The sequence below is a fragment of the Juglans microcarpa x Juglans regia genome, chromosome 1D (genome assembly GCF_004785595.1).
Source record: "Juglans microcarpa x Juglans regia isolate MS1-56 chromosome 1D, Jm3101_v1.0, whole genome shotgun sequence".
Lineage (NCBI taxonomy): Eukaryota > Viridiplantae > Streptophyta > Magnoliopsida > Fagales > Juglandaceae > Juglans > Juglans microcarpa x Juglans regia.
Genome location: NC_054594.1, coordinates 1,186,588 through 1,204,810, shown reverse-complemented (window position 1 = coordinate 1,204,810; position 18,223 = coordinate 1,186,588). Strand labels below are relative to the sequence as shown.

The window sequence follows — 18,223 nt, the reverse complement described above, 5'->3', positions numbered from 1 at the left end:
ATATGACCCCATTGCATAGAAGAGAGACCCAAGTCTCATCTTTTCATATTACTTTCTCATAAAATATATTTTTAAAAGAAAAATTTTACTCATCATTTTTACACCATACACCAAATATAATTTTTTTTTTTTTACTAAATATGTGATGTATGGATGATGAGTAAAAGAATTCAATTAGTTTAGAAAGAATAAAACTAAAAAAATTAAAAATATAAATAAATATAGTGTATGGTGTGTGAGATGATAAATAGCAAAACTCTTTTTAGAAGGCTTCAGAAACTTTCAATTACATCTTACATCCACAACTTCCCAAACTATAATTTTCCAAACAATTAAGCCAGAAATGTAATGCATGCAAACTGACAAATAATTGGATTTAGACATCACCTGTCTCTATATAAGAACTATCATCCTCTCCAATGAGTCCATCATCATCTTCATCGGCGGAAAAATTCAAAGCAACTGGAAACTACAACTCCAATGAACTGTTAATCGTCGTGCTATCCTCAAACGGCTCTCTAGGCATCCCAGTTTCTTGAAGCCACAGTGCATAATTTAAGTAATGTAGCACATTATGCATAGTTGGCCTCTCAGTACCATTTGCCTTCAAACACTTCTAGTTGGCCTTTGCTTTGCCATTGCATCCCCCATTCAGCCAAGTTCACCTCATCCTGTTGATCATGTGACTTCTTTGTCAGCTATAGAGTGGTGAGGTCTTTTGGATCAAGATAACCAAAGCTACCCTTTACACCCGTGGGGACGTCATCCGGATTGGGAAGGCCAAAGTTGGCAACTTTAGCCACATAACGTTCATTGAGAAGATTTTTTTTTTTTTAAAGAGCCTGTAGCCACACACATAGCAGCTCTGCCCCAAGTTTATTGATATGCCCTCACTTATGAGGGAGGAATACCGTAGTTATAAGCGAAGCATTTGGGAGATTACAAATAAGCAAATAAAACCCTCCCAAATACAAACCAACAAAGATAAAGTAGGTACACAAACTAAACAAGCCTATAATAAAAGCAAGACTAAACATGCCTATATAATAAAACCAATAACCTCTAAACAAGCCTAAAAAACCACAATCAAAGAACAAAATCAAAAAGAGCAACCAACCAAGATAAAACCGACCAAAATTAATGTCTAATAACTGGCAATCTCGACTTATCAATTCGAACACTACCTTGTAATAATCTTGGCAACTCTTGGAAAACTTCATAAATAACATTACTGCCACTTTCGCTTAGCTTAGCCAAGAATTATGCCGCTTGGTTCCCCTCACGAAATTGATGAACAATCCGAACATTCATCCCTTGCATCTCTTTAATACATTCATCCCAAAAGTCTCATAAATACCATAAAGTGCATTTGCCTGCTCGAAACCAGTCCACAACAATTTTGAAGTCACTCTCAATAATTACATTAAAGTAAGATAACCTCTTGCATAGCCGAATTTCATCAATCAAAGCCTTTAATTCTACTCTATTGTTAGTGCCAACACCGTAGTGACTCGTGAATGCTCCTAGGAAATTACCATTAGCATCCCTCAAAATACCACCACCCCTTGGAGAACCTGGATTATTGCGAGCACTCCCATCACAATTAATTTTAACCCATCCACAAGGAGGTTTAATCCACCCCACTAACATGCAATTCCAGACAGCAAGGCTGGGTGCCTCCAAGTCAAGTTCATTCAACAGGTGAGTGTCTCGAGAAGTCAACTTTTTATGCACTTTCAGTTCTGTTGCTAGAATTTTAAGCCACGTTTTAACCGACCTCCACACTTGCTCTGTATTAGCTTTCAACCCCTCCATTCTAGCTTTGCATCTGCGGTTCCATAAACACCAAGTAATGATGCACGAAAGCATAACAGTTACATTACCAAATAAAGAAACCTTCTTAGCCGAAATCATCCATGCTGAGATTCTTGCCTTCCAAGTATCAAATAACAAACATGACACATTCAATAATCTACTCGCACGTTCCCATATCTGAGTTACAATATAAACCGTGACTAAGACATGATCAATGGACTCCTTGACTTGCGAACTACAACAATCACACGCAAACACAAGTGATATACCCTTATTTTGCACTCTTTCGTCCACCGCAAGGCTATTGAACCAAGCTCTCCAATTACATGTAGATATTTTTTTAGTAAAATCCTATTCCAGAACTAGTCATGCCACAAAATTATATCCTGTTTTTTTCGAAAAACCTCCCAAGCGGAAGCTGTAGTAAAATTACCATCGGGAGATGGCTTCCATACATGAACATCCGAACCACCACACCCACTGATTCTAGTCTAGATAATTTCTTCCATGACCTCATCCCCACAAGATCCTTCAAAATCTCAATATTCCAGGCTTTATCCACCCAACAGTATTTAATGCGAAGTTTCTTTTTAGGAATATCAGTAATCCTAACTGAGAGCAGTCCTAATGCCAACCATCTATCATGCCAAAAGTATGAATTCCCACCCCTCAACAGAACCTGGACATTCTCCATGACTTTCGAAACACAAGCCACAATTGATCTCCAAAAACGTGAATTAAAAGGCTTCATAGTACAGGACATAAGATGGGCCGTCTCTTAGATACTTGGATTTAAAAAAATCTACCCACAAGCCTTCAGATGTCAGAAGCATGTATGCAAATTTCATGTGGAGAGATTTTTGTACTTCTTGTAAATCTCTCAATCCCAAACCTCCTTCCTTAGTAGGCTTACAAATTTTCGACCAAGCTCGCCAATGCAATTTCCTCTTTCCCTCCCCTTCACCCTAGAAAAAATTAGACAGAATAGAGTTATATGATCTATAATGACCCACGAGACATTAACCAAAGAGAATGTGAATAGGCATACTAGATAAAACATGCCGCAATAATATCATTCAAGCACCCTGGGAAAGCAAACTACATTTCCAGCCCGCTACCTTTTTCCTTATCTTCTCAACAAGTGGCTTAACAATACGAGATAACAATCTGCCAGAAACCAGAGGTGCACCCGAGTAAGTCACCAGAAATTTTCCTTCCTTAAAACCTGTACTTCTCAACAACTCACGTTTTCGAGACGGATTAATAAATTTAGCAGGAAATAAAGTCGATTTTTTCTTACTAATTTTCTAACCCGACCATCTTTCATATGTTGCAAGAGTGTCAACAAGTCCCTTCATAAAATTTTTCCAATCATTAGCAAAAATCAAAAGATCATTAGCATATAGTAAATGAGAGATCAAAGGCGCCCCCATCAGATGAGTAAATTTTCCAATCCGACCTACTTCAAAATTTTTTTCTAAGTAACCTTGTCAATACTTCTTCCATAAAAATGAACAGCTAAGGCGATAAAGGGTACCCTTGCCGCAAACCTCGGGCTGATTGGCAAAAATATTTAAAAGTCTCATTCATTATCACAAAAAACTATAGAGACTTAACACATTGACTTATCAAATTATAGAACCGATTAGAAAAGACAAATGTATGTAAAACCTCCAAAAGGAAACCCCAATGTACTCTATCATACACCTTGGCCAAATCTATTTTCACCATCACTTTACCACCCACAGTTTTCCTATCCAAGGAATGAACCATTTCTTGTGCAAGCATTATATTTTCAAAAATGCTTCGTCCTGGAACAAAGGCACCTTGTTCATTCGAGACCAACTTATGAATCACTCGATTCAAGCGAGTTACAATGATTTTTGAAAAAATCTTGTAAGCCACATAACACAAATTGATAGGCCGAAATTTATCAAAAGTAGATGGATTAGGCACTTTTGGAATTAAAACAATGAAGGAAGACGAGTAAAACCTGGGTAACGGCGACCCCCAGAAAAAACCTTTGGCAGCCTCAATAACATCTTCTTTAATGAAATCCCAATAATTCATATAAAAGTCTGAGTCGAATCCGTCTGGTCCCGGACTACTTTGCTTGGGAATAAAAGACATTGCTTCTTTAACTTCCATCTCAGTCAGCTCTAGGCAAAGCATTTTATTATCATCTTCCATAATAACATGATCAAGAATAGAAGCTAAATTACCTTGCTCCACTTCGACGGATGTTGTAAGAAATTCTCAAAAATACTGTGCAACGCCTAGGTGCACTTCTTTAGCATTATCAAGAATCATTCCATCATCAAGAACCATCCGAGAAATCTGACTCTTCCTTCGCCTCTGGTTTACTACTAAATGGAAGAATTTCGTATTTTGATCACCTTCAATCATCCACTTCTTCTTAGCTATTTGACCAAAACAAATTGCCTCTATTTTTTCCTAGACATTAATTTCAAGTTTGGTCACCAAGTAATCCTCTTCCACATCTTCGGCATAACCCAACTGTAGCTGATTCTCTAAATTTTCCAGCCTCTCTTTAGGAGCTTTTAAGTTACTATCAACACGTCCAAACACATTCTTATTCCAAGCTCGTAAAGCAAGTTTGGTTCTCTTAAGTCTAATAGCTAATTTTAACATCCCGTATCCCGGGTCTGGTCGATGCCAAGCTTCCTGAACACAAGACAAAAAGTTCTCATGTAGACACCACATATTCTAAAAATGAAAAGGGGCCATACCATAAGATAAAAATGGCCTCTCCAAATTCACAATCATGGGACAATGGTCTTAAGTTTTGCGACTCAAATACGTGAAATGAGCCAACGTATATTGACAAGAAAAAACATTATTGATGACCACTCTATCCAACTTCGCCCAACTCCTAGCCACCCTTTCATGTGCATTACACCAAGACATAACTTGTCCATTACTCGAGAGATAAAAAAGCCCACACTTGTCTAAGCAGTCATTGAATTTAGACATAGAAATTAATGGTCTCGGCTAACCACCAATTCTTTCAGAATCCATACAAACAGCATTAAAATCACCCAACACCATCCAAGGGCAATCATTCATCTGTCTATGTTCCAAATCAGCCCATAGTGCCATTCTTTTAGTATAAGTACATTTGGCGTAAACAAAGGTAAGAAGCAGCCTTTGATTAGCCAACACCAGCCATCCAGTAATCATTTGGACAATGCAAAACAACATTTGAAAAACCTTCGGATCCTTCCAAAAAATCCAAAGCTTACCCCCAACAATTTCGTTCGAGCAAAAGTAATTAAAAGTAAAAAAATTACCCATTGCAGCCATACGATTCTCTCCAGCAAAGGGTTTAGCAATCACACAAATGGATACATTATTCTTAATGAGTAATGACTTCAATCTCTTCTTCGAACTCCCCAACCCTCTAACATTCCAATAGAAAAAGGTGTCTATCATAAATTTAATTTCTAAGATCGGGTGTGAACCCGTTGAGACTTCCTCACTGTTCTATCTCCATTATTTTTTTTTTCAAAATCCGAAGGAGCAACTCCATCAGAATCATAAGCCTTTTCTTCACCCTTCAATCATGTAATTTCTTTTTCCTCCTGATCCGAAGAGAAACCCAAAGCTAGTTCCCTTTTCTATTTTCCGGTGTAATCATCAGTTTTTGGTTTAGAAATCGGAGTCCCAAATAACACTGTTTTCAGAACCACTTCCAATTCCTCATCACACCAAACTTCCTCACATTCTCCACCACTATCTTCCTTTTGATTATCTGCAAAATTTTGTAAACCTTGATTAGACTCTTTTTCGATCATGGCACCATCAGGAATAGGGACTTCATCACTGCTTCCTTCAATCACAACATTATTCTGCTTTTCGTTACTGTCCTCTAGAATGATCGGCAATTTTCCATTAGATAAAACAGTATTCACCTTTATGTCCAGCCCAACTTTAGACCCCGATGCATCCCCCTTATTTTAGTGTTTTTCTTCTACCAAAATTTTGTCTTTTCTTTCGGTTTCCCTTCAACTTTACGTCCCTCCCCGACTTTACAAACAACTGTAGTATGTCCTTGTCAATGACACTTCATACAATAAAATCCTGGCTTCTCATATCTTGCCTCTTGCCAAATTCATTTTGTCAGAGAAACCACAATGGGGAAACCTTTCACTGGTTCCATAGTCAAATTCACTTCCACACTAATTCTTGCACCCGTCGCTCTCGTTTGATTCAATGTTGCATTATCTATCCCAAGATACATGCCGAAACAACTTGCAAAAATTTGTAGACAATCACGTCGATAAAGATACATTGGTAAACCAAGTAAAAAGATCCATTGAGGGGCCAATGGAGATTCTCTATGTAAATTGAATTTCTTAGTCCATTTAAACAACCGAAATAAATTTCTTAGTTCATTTTTCATCTGGATTAAGACATGATAATCATCCATAAAATTGATCGTTGGAATTTCCAGCAAACCCCATTTTTTACCACGTTCAACCGAATGTTGTCAATCGAAGGTCAGACACGCATGAACTGAATGACAATGGCAAATTTATAATCTTCCACCGCTTTAGCCATTTCCAGTTCCGAAAAAATGAACCCCAATTTACCGTTAATATCCACCTGAAATCGCATTGGCATTTTAAAAGAAGGATTGTCCATGAGCTTAGCAACCACATGTGCATAGGATTGCACCAAGGAATTGCCATTTCTGGCATTCCCCGTTGATGACAAAGCCATCAAAGGGGCGAAGGATGTTGTAAGAGGCCAACCCTAGCTGTCAAAATCACAGAAACCACCCAGAAAAGGAAACCGTAAATCACGAATTTCCAAAACATACCCAAAAATTTAAAACGGCAAAAATCACCCAATTGTATTCAAACCTTAGACTTGGAAGTATATAACTAAAACATTTACCAAGAAGAATGTCTGTTCACTTAACATCATGATGAATGATTCCTCCAGGGGAACTAGCGTATAGATAGTGCAGGCCCTTTGCCGCACCAATGCAAGTTTCTAGTCTTTGCTTCCAACACAATTCAAACCGTGAAGTTGATTTCTCAGAGTTGTTATCTGAATGATAGAGGTGATCTCTAAGAGTCTCCTTTTCCATGAATTCATAAACCATCATCATCTCACGCTGTTCATCTCAATATCCAATCAAAGAAACAAGATGGCGGTAGCGGATTTGAGATAACACCATGATCTCCGTTCAGAACTCCTCTAGAGCCTGCCTATTCCTGGTTCACTTCGTTTCACAACCACTTTCCTGCCATCTTTAAGTGTTCCTTCATAGACTTTCCCAAATCCACCCTCACCAATCAGTAGCTTTGCATTGAAGTTCTTAGTTGCATGTTGTAATTTAGCAAAAGGTACTCGTAAACTGGGGTTTAGACTAGGAGCAAGAGAAGCATTAGCGCCTCTTGGAGTGAACCTGTTATTTGAATTAAACCCTCCATAAAGAAGCACTCCCAAAAGGGAGTTAGGCCCTGGTTTTCTATATTTTAAAGCCAATGTCACGATCATTATCAAAATGAAAAATGACCCACTACAAAGAGGACCAATTACAACAAGGGAGAGTTGCTTCTTCTCTACTTCACTCTCCTAATGTGGAATGAAATGATCTGATTCCTTCACGACCTCCATAATCTCCAGCCCACTCAAAAAGGCATCAGGAACCGTAGAGTTCTTCACTGGGCCGATACTAGCATTCATAGATCCCAAACCATCCAAATCAACTACAAAATCCACGTAAAATGGAACTCCACCAGATTTATCTCAAGTTAGATTGTAAGGATTGATCTCCTGACTAAGATTGCTATTGATATAAAGATTGAACCACAAGATATTAGGTGTTGTACTTATTATATCGGAGAAATGGGCCCGAAGAAACTATTTAGAATTCTTATTAACAGGAAAACTCCAAGTTACCTTAAGTGAATTACTATGCGCTCTAATCAACTTTTTTGCCATATTACAGACAAAAACTGGGGAGATAAATGGATATGTGCTCTGTCTTGGCTGGTGATCATCTTTGGGAACATCCGTTGCATCTTTTGGGTTGAGTAAGTATTCATTATCTGGATCCCAATTCTTCTGTAACTCATCAAGCTTGGACGTAGAACCCCCAACATCAATCCTATGGACTTTATGCAGAACCTTGGAGCTCAAACCACTGTAGTTACTCTTAGCTCCTTGAGAAGTAATGTAAGGGGCCTTATAAGGGATGAAGCTCTAAGGGCCAAGAAAAACTTCTATGGCATTCAAAAAAGCCAAAGATGGTGGCTTGTAGGGTATAAAGTAGATTTTAAATTCACCTTTTGGGATGGTGAGCAAGAATTCCTCAATCTTTGGAGAACTAGTAACGTTTTGGAAGCTATAGTTCGTCAAAAGCAAAAACCGAGAAAACAAAACATTGAACTGAGGAACAGGCAGATCATCAGTATACAGTGACATGCAAATAAGGAAATGGAGGTGTATCGATCGTGGAGGGCAAACTGAAGGTCAGAAAATTTGATGCACTAATTTTGAACATTGACAAGAAACTAGTAGGGTGGAAGAGTAGGCTCCTATCTCAAGGGGGACGCCTAATCCTAGTGAGACATGTACTCTCTAGTATGCCTTTTTACCTGCTTTTGGCTCTGCATGTGCCTATCCAAAAAATCCATAGCATGTTAGCAAATTTTTTTTCTGGGGTGAGTAGGGAGGTAAAGCTAAAACAAAATGGAGAGCTTGAAGGAAACTTTGTGTTCCCGTGGAGGAAGGAGGCATAGGGGTGCGAGATATTTCAGAAGTGCAGAGTTCTCTTTTTATGAAATTTGGTTGGCATTTCTAACTCAAGATTCCTTGTGGGCAAGCTTCTTCGAAGCCAAGTATGTAAAAAACGGGCATATCATAAATAGCTTAGATAACAGATCGGGGTCGATGTTCTGGAAAAAAGTTGCGGAGGGGCTTACAGAAATAGTGTCTAACTCAAGATGGAAGGTGCAAGAAGCAAACATCTTGCTTTGGTATGATAATTTCCTAAGTACTGGCCCTTTGTTTGAATCGGTCGTAGAGGTGGAAGAGCCAAACATTACACTAAAAGAACTTGCTGCCAATGACATATGGAAGCTGAAAGGATACAGAGATCGATGGGCAGATAGGCAGCTAGCGAAGTAATAGAGCTTATAGGAATTCTTAATAATAATAAGGATATTCTGGTTTGGTTACCTGAGAAGAGTGGGGTTTTTTCCACAAAGTCGGCATGGGAGGTTGTGAGAGTGAAGAGGCCGATTTTTGAATGATAGCCATATGCATGTGAAGGGCAGTGTTTAATTGCCTAAGTGTAGATGAACAAATCCAGAAAATAGGAATCCCTCTTGTCTCGGGCTGCAATTGTTTCAAGGAAAGACAAAGTGAAGACTTAGAACATGTATTTGGCAAAGGGGAATTTGCAGCAACTGTGTGGAGGAAGGTATCGGCAGAGGTGGGAGTTCCCTATTTTTACTGGGTCTAATTCCTTGTATTGTAATTTGGAGACTATGGAGGAGGAGGTGCACAGCTAGAATGGAGAGGAGAACCGAAAGCTCAATAGAGGTATGAGGATCTATAAAATTCTGGGTAGGCTCTATTGCAGCTAGAATAAACAGTGTCCACAAATTAAACAGCTAGGAAGCATGTTTGTTGAGGAAAATAGAGATCCAAATATTGAAGGTTAAGAAAACAAAAGTGCAAGTGATTAGATGGAAGAAACCGAAGAATGGTCGTTTGAAGCTAAATTCAGACGGAAGCAGTTTCGGTAACCCAGGTCACGCTGAAGGGGGGAATACTACGGGATGAGAGGAGTCACATAGTGTTTGGCTTTTCAAAATTTTTTGGGTCTTGTTCAAGCACAGAAGCTGAGCTAAGGGGGTGTTAGAAGGAGTAAAACTCTGTAAGCAATTTGGCTACTCGGAAATAGACATAGAGTGTGATTCCTTAGTGGTAGTAAATTGGTTCCTCACCCACAAATGTACAGTATGGTACCTTTGGGAATACTGGGATCGATTAGAGATTTTATTATAGGATTTTGATTACTCCATAGCACATTAATACAGAGAAGGAAACCAAGTGGCAGATTTGTTGGCGAGATGGGGGGCATTGGGTGAGACCAAAATCTGCTTGGATTGGTCACAGCTTCCAAGGTTGACTAGAGGTTTAGTGAGATTGGATATAATGTGCACAACATATGTTAGAAGCATACGATAGTTTTTTTGTATAGTTTTGGCTAGGTTTTTGAAATATTGGAATATTGTAGGCAGGAAAAGATAGTTTTTTTAGTTGTGTTTGACGGTTTTCCTCTGCCATAAGTAAGGGTTTCTATATAGTATTCGAAGGTTCCGCCCTCTTTTTATTTTTTTTAAAAAAAGAAGGAAATGGAGGCATACAATATATGAACCAGTCTGGTTGATGTCAAACTTTTATGAAGATGGGTATTTGAAAATTCTTGATGTTTGGTAGGGCTGAGCAAAAATCCGACAATCTGACTCCGAATCCGACTCCGACTCCGCTCCGATCCGACTCCGACCCTCCGCCTCCGCCTCCAACTTGGCCCTCCGACTCCGCCTCCGCCTCCGATTTTATACATATTTTATAAAAAAAAAATGTGTTTTTCTATATATTAATCATTTAAATTTTATACAACTATATCTTATATAGTTAGTTAAACTCAATAATATACTAGTTAAATAATATATTTATACTATAATATATAGACTAAATTGACTAATAATAGTTTAGTATATGAGTATATGTAAATATCATACTATTACAAATTTACAATATTACTAATTTACTACCATGTAACACTAAATTACTAATGTATAAATATAATAGCATGTAATACTAATGTATATATAATATACTATAAACACTAAGATGCATAATAACATCAACATGTAATACTACTGGATAAACACTAATCTATAAATTTATAATAACATTTAATACTAATGTATAAACTATAATAACTAAAGTATTATTCATATAAATTTTATATAACAATATCTTGTATTAATTATATTTTTTGACCTAATAAAGTCTCAATATATTTATTTTGATAAATATATTAGTAATACTATATTAGTAATACTAATACACACTATACATTAGTATAATAATTAGATTTATGGCCTAATACTAATACTATTAGTAATCCACTTTAAGTCTATATATAAATTACTATATAAATCACTATAGTATTAATTACTAATACTATATTACTATATGATACTATTAACTATAGTGAATCAGTGATATACTAGTATTAGACTACTAGTATACTAATACTATCAGTGATATAGTTAGTATAATATTTATTCTAATACTATTATATAGTTATACTAAATTAAAATCACTATAGCAAATACTAATATATAGTTATGCTAATCACTATAACTAATACTAATACTAATATAGACTATAGTTATAACTTATAGTATTATATCTATATTAAATCACTATAACTTATACTAATATATTATATTAAATTTATATAGTTATACTAAATCACTATAACTATATATAGTATTAATATCACTATTAGTATAATATATAATATTAATATATATTACTTGTTTTATTTAGTTGTATTTTTTGTTATAATCAAAAGTTTAATAAGTTTAGATTGTAATTTTGAGAAAATTGAAATTTGAAAGCCCACAATTTTTTTTTTTAAAAAAAAGTGGGTCAAATATGAAGTTAGAAAAGACAAAAAAAAAAAAAAAGTCCAAAAATCCGACTCTGCTCCGACAAGTCGGAGTTGTAGTCGGAGCGGATTCGGCACAGTTCGGAGTCGGAGTTGGAGGTCGGATTCGACCTCCGACACAGTCGGAGTCGGAGTCGGAGGATGGGCCCTCCGACTCCGAAAGGGTCGGTGCTCATCCCTAGGTATAGATCAATACGTGAGGCACTTGCTAATGGGTTGTTGTTTCCGACAGTTTCTCCCTTTTCGACTAAGAAACCCCGGTTGCCAACATAGACTCGGGAGTCGACGTAGATTTCAGAGTTTGTTCCACAGTTGATGAAGTATTTATCAGGAGGAGAGTAAGCTAAATAGAGAAGCAGAAGAGAAGTGAAATGGAGAGGTAAGAGAAGACAGAGTTGTGAAAGAAGCTTATGGGAGAGGGAAGAACTTCCATGGATTTTTCGGTAAAGATTGCTACTTTTTCAGTGGTTATGGGTATATAAGAATGGAATAAATTAAGGTGGTGACGATCATGCATGAAACTCATCATGTATATATATGCATGCATCTTAGTGGAGTTCTTAAAGAAAGACTATAGACTTGGAAATATATCATTATTCCACCAAATTCAAAAAGAAAGGCAGTGATACTGTCTTAGTATAAGGATATACACAACTCCTCTCATGTAACGCCCCGGTCCTATACGGGTCAGAGAGTTACTTCCTATCACTTAAACTCACATTTCAAAAATATAATTATAGACTCAAAATTTCCAATATCATTTAAAAATTTCAATTCAATCTAATTTCCTCAATATAACCAATTTTTCAAAATGCCAAGTCATTAATACACAATAAAATTTCTTAATAAAAAAGTCAATACTCATAAAAATTTTCTATTCTTAATCTACTATACTTAAAATCACCTCACCTATACTCCATAATCTTGATCCTCAACTGAAACTTTCAAATCATTTGAAAAATATTATGGAGATAATATGTGAGTTATCAATAACTCAGTAAGCAGATAACATATACTAGTATGTAAACATGACATTTACAGAATTTGGAATGCAGAACAAAACATTTTCTTTCAGAATGTAGAATCATAATATTTATTTTCAGAATGCGTAATCAAAACATGTTATCAAAAATATCAAAGCGAAAATTTCACAAAACTTTCTTACTCAAAAATCATTTGCCATATCAAAATCTGAAACACCATCTTCATATCATATCAGACATCGGGACAGATACCATGTTTAACCCCCATGGTAAGGTTATAAACCACCATTATACTCTTGGTTGTGCCATATACCATGTTTAAACCCCATGGTAGGGTTATAAACCACCATTATACCCGTAGCTGGGCCGTATACCATGTTTCACTGCCGTTGTAGGGTTATAAACCATCATTATACTTGTGGCTAGGCCGTATGCCATTATTATACCCTGGCGGGGCCGTAACGAAAACTGAACAGAACATCATCTGAACCAGATCATATTCAGAAACAGAATCAGAATTCAGAATCTCATTCCAAAATTTTCAGATGCCATATGATATCAAAACCAAGTACTGAACAGTTTCAAATCATTTCACATATTCAAGAACAACAGAAGCAAAACTTCTTCATTTAATCAAAGAAAAACTTTTTTGATCTCATATTTGCTCTTTTTACATAGATTAAAAACAAAATATACAAAATTAGCCTATATTTACATCAGTCATGATAAAAAATACTTTCTCTTATATAGAATTTATGCATATGCGGAACAAACATTTGAGGTCGTTTATAGATTTCTTTTAAAAAACAAACGTGCATATTTTCAAAGTCAACCTCATTTCATTTCTTTTATGCAAAGCAAGTATATAAACGTCGCTTACCTGAACTTCTTAATTTTTCAAGAATTTTCCTCAACAAAATCGAACAATTATAAATCATCACATATAAAATAATCACGTAATTTTCACAAATTTTCAGTTGAACACGTTTTTCAATATTTAAACTTGAAATGCTAAGATTAACCTATTTTAATTCATCAATACCTAAAATTCTAAAAACCCTAAAATACCGTCATTTTCCCAATCATCAATATCCACTTAAATACTTACTGTAAAAATAAAGCTTCTAGACTATTTTGAAATAACACTGAGCGCGCTTAAAACATAAACTCCAGTATGTAAACCAAACAACCCAAGCCCAAATGTAATTATAAGGGCATAAACGTAATTATAAGTTCAAAACTCCCCCTTACGAGAGACAGAAAATATTTATATTTTGTAAACCAAACTTCATTGAGGAGAGAGGTGCATGGATCCTTACCATGAGGCTATGTGTGGTGGCTGTCTGGATGGATCTCGACAGTGGCGCGGCTGGGTTCAATAGTGGTGGGACTTCTAAGAGGGAGAGAGAGAGAGAGCGGAGAACACAGTGAGAGGGATAAGCACCATGCACGACAGGATGTTATGGACTGGGGTAGTGGCATCATCCAGGGCAGTGTCCGAAGATGGAGGCTTGTCCTTCAGCATCTTCTGTTTTCAGTGGTGTCACTTGTGGTTGCGGCAACTGGTGGGGCGATGGCTTACGAGCGGTGGGTTGGTTGAGAAAAAAATACTCTATTTTCAGAGAGCAAAAATAAGGGTGTTCCCACTGCGGCTTTTCGATGAGAAAGGGATGGTGGTACACGGTGGAAATGGTTTGCACTACGGAGGAGGAAGTGCTCAATTTGCTTCATGGACAAGTTTGGTAGCAGTGCATCCGAGGCTGTGTTGGACGGCTGAGGGTTGTTGTCGCTGGCTGAGGAAGAACAAGCAGGATGGCTCGTGTGGAGAAGTTTTGCAGTGGGCTATCTTTCGGTCGTGGTCGTGGTTTATGGTGAAGGGAGTGTGGCTCATAGTTCTACTTGGTGCAGAGATGGCTTGTGGGGGCTAAAACATACGAGGTTGGTTACGACTTCGTCTGGGTTGGTTGTGGCGTCGGATTTACGTGGAGATGGACGCTGGGGGCTTTCAATGCAGCAACAGTGCGCATTGATCCCCTACGACGGTGGCTGCGTGGTACAGGGACAGTGACAGACAATGGTTGGCAACTGTCTCAACGATTGTGTAACGTGCATGAGTTCGGTCAAAGTTTCGGTGATGGTGGTCTTGCGAGAATTGGAGGGGTTTGCGTCATGTGGTGGTGGGAAGAAAAGAAAAGAAAAATTGGTGGTCTTGTTGCATGGGCTTAAGGAGAAAAGGCTGTGACTAGTAGCAAAACTGCTGCGATTGGTAGCAAAGGAAACCGATAGGTAGTTTGGTAGAGGTGTACGACAACCCTAGATTGTGAAAAATGAGGTTTTGATGAACGTCCAAACTCATGAGTTTGTGTGTGTGCATATATATATATATATATATATATATATATATATATTTATTTAGATATATATACCAACTGCCGTAACCCCTAACGGGATAGAGACGTGCATGCATGGGCTACGGGAGTGGTGCGAAGTGGGGGCTGGGGATGTTTAAAAAAATACAAAATTATCTAAACATGGTGAGGGTCAACTAAAACTAACTAGAATTTTTTTAAAAAATAATCTCCCCACAAATACGAAGCTGCAAAATACATATATCTAAATAAATATATATATATGTGTGTGTATATATATATATATATATAACATGGGTTCTAGAATTTTAATGGAAAAGGAAATCTAGAGTTCGTTTGAAAAAAAAAACATTTAAAAAAAAATAAAACATACGTTGGATTCTTGAAAAATAAATTAGACCCGTAATCTATATTTAAAAAATACTCGAAAACTCAACTAGTCTTTTCATACATATAAGTTCAAAAATATTTAGAAATCGGATTTGGCTGGGTCCGGGTGTTACATCTTAAACTCATTCCATCTTATCTTATCTAATCATTATAACTTTCTTAAATTTTTACACAAAATAAAATAAACAATTTAACTTTTTCAAATTCTAAAATAAAAATAATATTAAAAATATATATTTCAACAATATTTTATTCAACTTTTAACTTTAATCTAAATTCATCTCATCTCATCTCATCTCATCTCATCTCGTCTGTGAAAACAAGCGAGGCCAGATTATCATTCTATTTAAATACACGCATATTGATATTAAAATATATGTGTTTAAATAAAATATCAAAAATGATAATTCACATATTGGTATGCGGTATCAAGATAATAAGTAGCATTTATCTTTTGAAATAGTTGGCTTGTGAAAGCAATTAAAACATGGTATATCAATCCATGCGAATGAATATAAGAAATATCGTGCAATATGTGGAATTGCATGTGGACATTTCCGTCAATCTCTGTGAGAACTTCAAAAAAGTTACAATCTAAGATCCAAGATGTTGATGAAAATCATATGATCCATCTCCTCTTGCGAAAACCTGCTGATCTGGGCACGTTGAAAGGAAATGCGGATGCATGGGATCAGCTATTTTCAAGGATTTCAGTAAGTCTAGTGTGGGGTTGTTCTACGGGATGATAAGGGTGCGTGGTATTCTTATAAGTACTTTAAAAATGGATAGCAAGAAGTGGACAGCAAGAGGCCTACACTGACCTGTCGTATGGGTACACCAAATAAATAAAATTATTTTTTAAAGTGATTGATCTAAGACTGTAGTTGAGATCGTTGAGTAGCTGAAAATGCCCAATATTAGTTCGTCGGATTGGTTTGGTGGCATTTCATACTAAATAAAGTATTACTGTTATAACAGATTTCACACAAATTGGTATGATATTATAACGTGATATGTTATATTTATTTTATAATAAAATAAATAATTATATAACATGTATCACTTTATAATATTTATCTACCAAATATAAAAATGTTTGCAAAAATGCTACATCCACGGAATGTTTGGTCCCGGCAATTTTTTTTTTATTTTTTGTTTTACTTAGTGATTAAAAAAATATTTTTTAATGTTATTGTAATTTTTTTAAAATAATGTTTAAGAATATAAAAAATAATAAAAAAAATTAAAAAAATATATATTTTTTATTATCGGAACGGGTCTCGTGCTCCATCATCAGAGCACTGCTCAAATGTTTGGGTTACAACATCTTTTATTTTTTATTTTTATTCATATTCATAAGACGTACATGATCTGGTGCACAAGGAATGAGGCACGTACTGCAAGGCCGGAACAAGTATACATTGTAACAAAAACCCTTAACGCTTTCAAGTTTGCAAAGATTGACCATTAGTTTTCCTCTCCGAGTGACTAGTATTCCACATGCGTCACTGTCGATGCATCGGGCACTGTTCATTCGTTTTGATTTTCTATTTCTTTGTTATTCTATTCCAGTATTTTGTTGCGTTTGTTTTTCTATTTTTCTGTTCTTTTGTTAACTCAAGTGAGGTGTTGAGTCTTTAGATCAGACACAATCTGGAGCAAGAGGTATTCGAGAGTGGGGGGCGATGTCACGACCGGTGATATCCTAGGAGCAGTACTTGCGCGTAAGTGCTATCTGCGTAGTGGAGGCTGTTGTGTCCGTGCGTGAGCTGGGTGCTCGTGCCGTCAAGGCTCGAGATGCCGATGCTTGCGGTGGGTGTGACATCCAGATCACACCGAGGCTTGTGGTTTTGTAGTTTAGTTGTTAGTTGTTAATGTGTTTTTTTTTTTTTTTTGTTATTTTAGTGTTTAATAAAATAGAAATAGTCTATTGGATTTAGTGTCCATAGTAGTGTCACATACGTTTCCTCTCTAGAAGGATAGAGGGGCATTCAAGTTCTGTTTACAGAACGTTTTCTTTGTTAGGAGAGAGTTTATTGAGAAATTAAGACAATATCTTCTACAAAGGAATTTGTGTGTGGGGAAGCCATAAAACTTATGCGTAATTTAGCTTATAATCTGAATTTTTTCATATATCAATAAGTTACAGTTGTAACTTTAATTCATTAATAAAATGAGATTATTTTCATCCAAAAAAAAAAAAATCCCAAAGAGGATTCCTACAGTTGGGATTTTTAAATAGATTAAGGTGGCCGAGATCCAATCATAATTAGTTAAAAAAAAGAAATGTTCAAGTGCGACCCGAAGGTCGATGAAGTGCTTTTGAGAGTACGAACAGAGAGTAGGGCATAATTGAAGAGAATGGGAGAGACGAGTCATGTGGAAAGAATCTTATATATAGCTAGGAGTAGTAGTGAATTAAGCATGCATTTCCATGGATGTTTGGTGGTACTTATTACTTCCTGATCACTCTAAATGAGACTCACGTATAGCTGAGGAGTGGAATCTTTAAAGTTGATGACCACCCAAAAGCAACATATAAAGGGATTACATGCATGAATCTTGAATCACGTATAAGCAAATCAAAATGGAAAAAAGATCAATGCTAAATACACGGGATAAAGATGGAATCTTCAAAGTTGATGCAGCAGAAGTCTTAGGGCTGCATTTAAATGTTAAATTGAGTTGAATTAAGTTGAGATGATAAAATATTGTTAAAATATTATTTTTTAATATTAATATTATTTTTAAATTTAAAAAAATTAAATTATTTATTATATTTTGTGTTAAAATTTAAAAAAATTATAATGATGAGTTGAGATTAATTTGATAACTAAACGTACGTTGAGGTCGTGCCCAAACAATACGGGAAGCATTTGTTAGTTATTTATTTTTAGAATAAATAAATATATCCAAAGTTATTGAAAATTAACTTG

General features: G+C 36.1%; 1 pseudogene; it reads right to left on the bottom strand.

Moving 5' to 3' along the window:
• Window positions 1-469: 469 nt before the first annotated feature.
• Window positions 470-8,274, bottom strand: LOC121268801 (annotated as a pseudogene).
• Window positions 8,275-18,223: the final 9,949 nt, after the last annotated feature.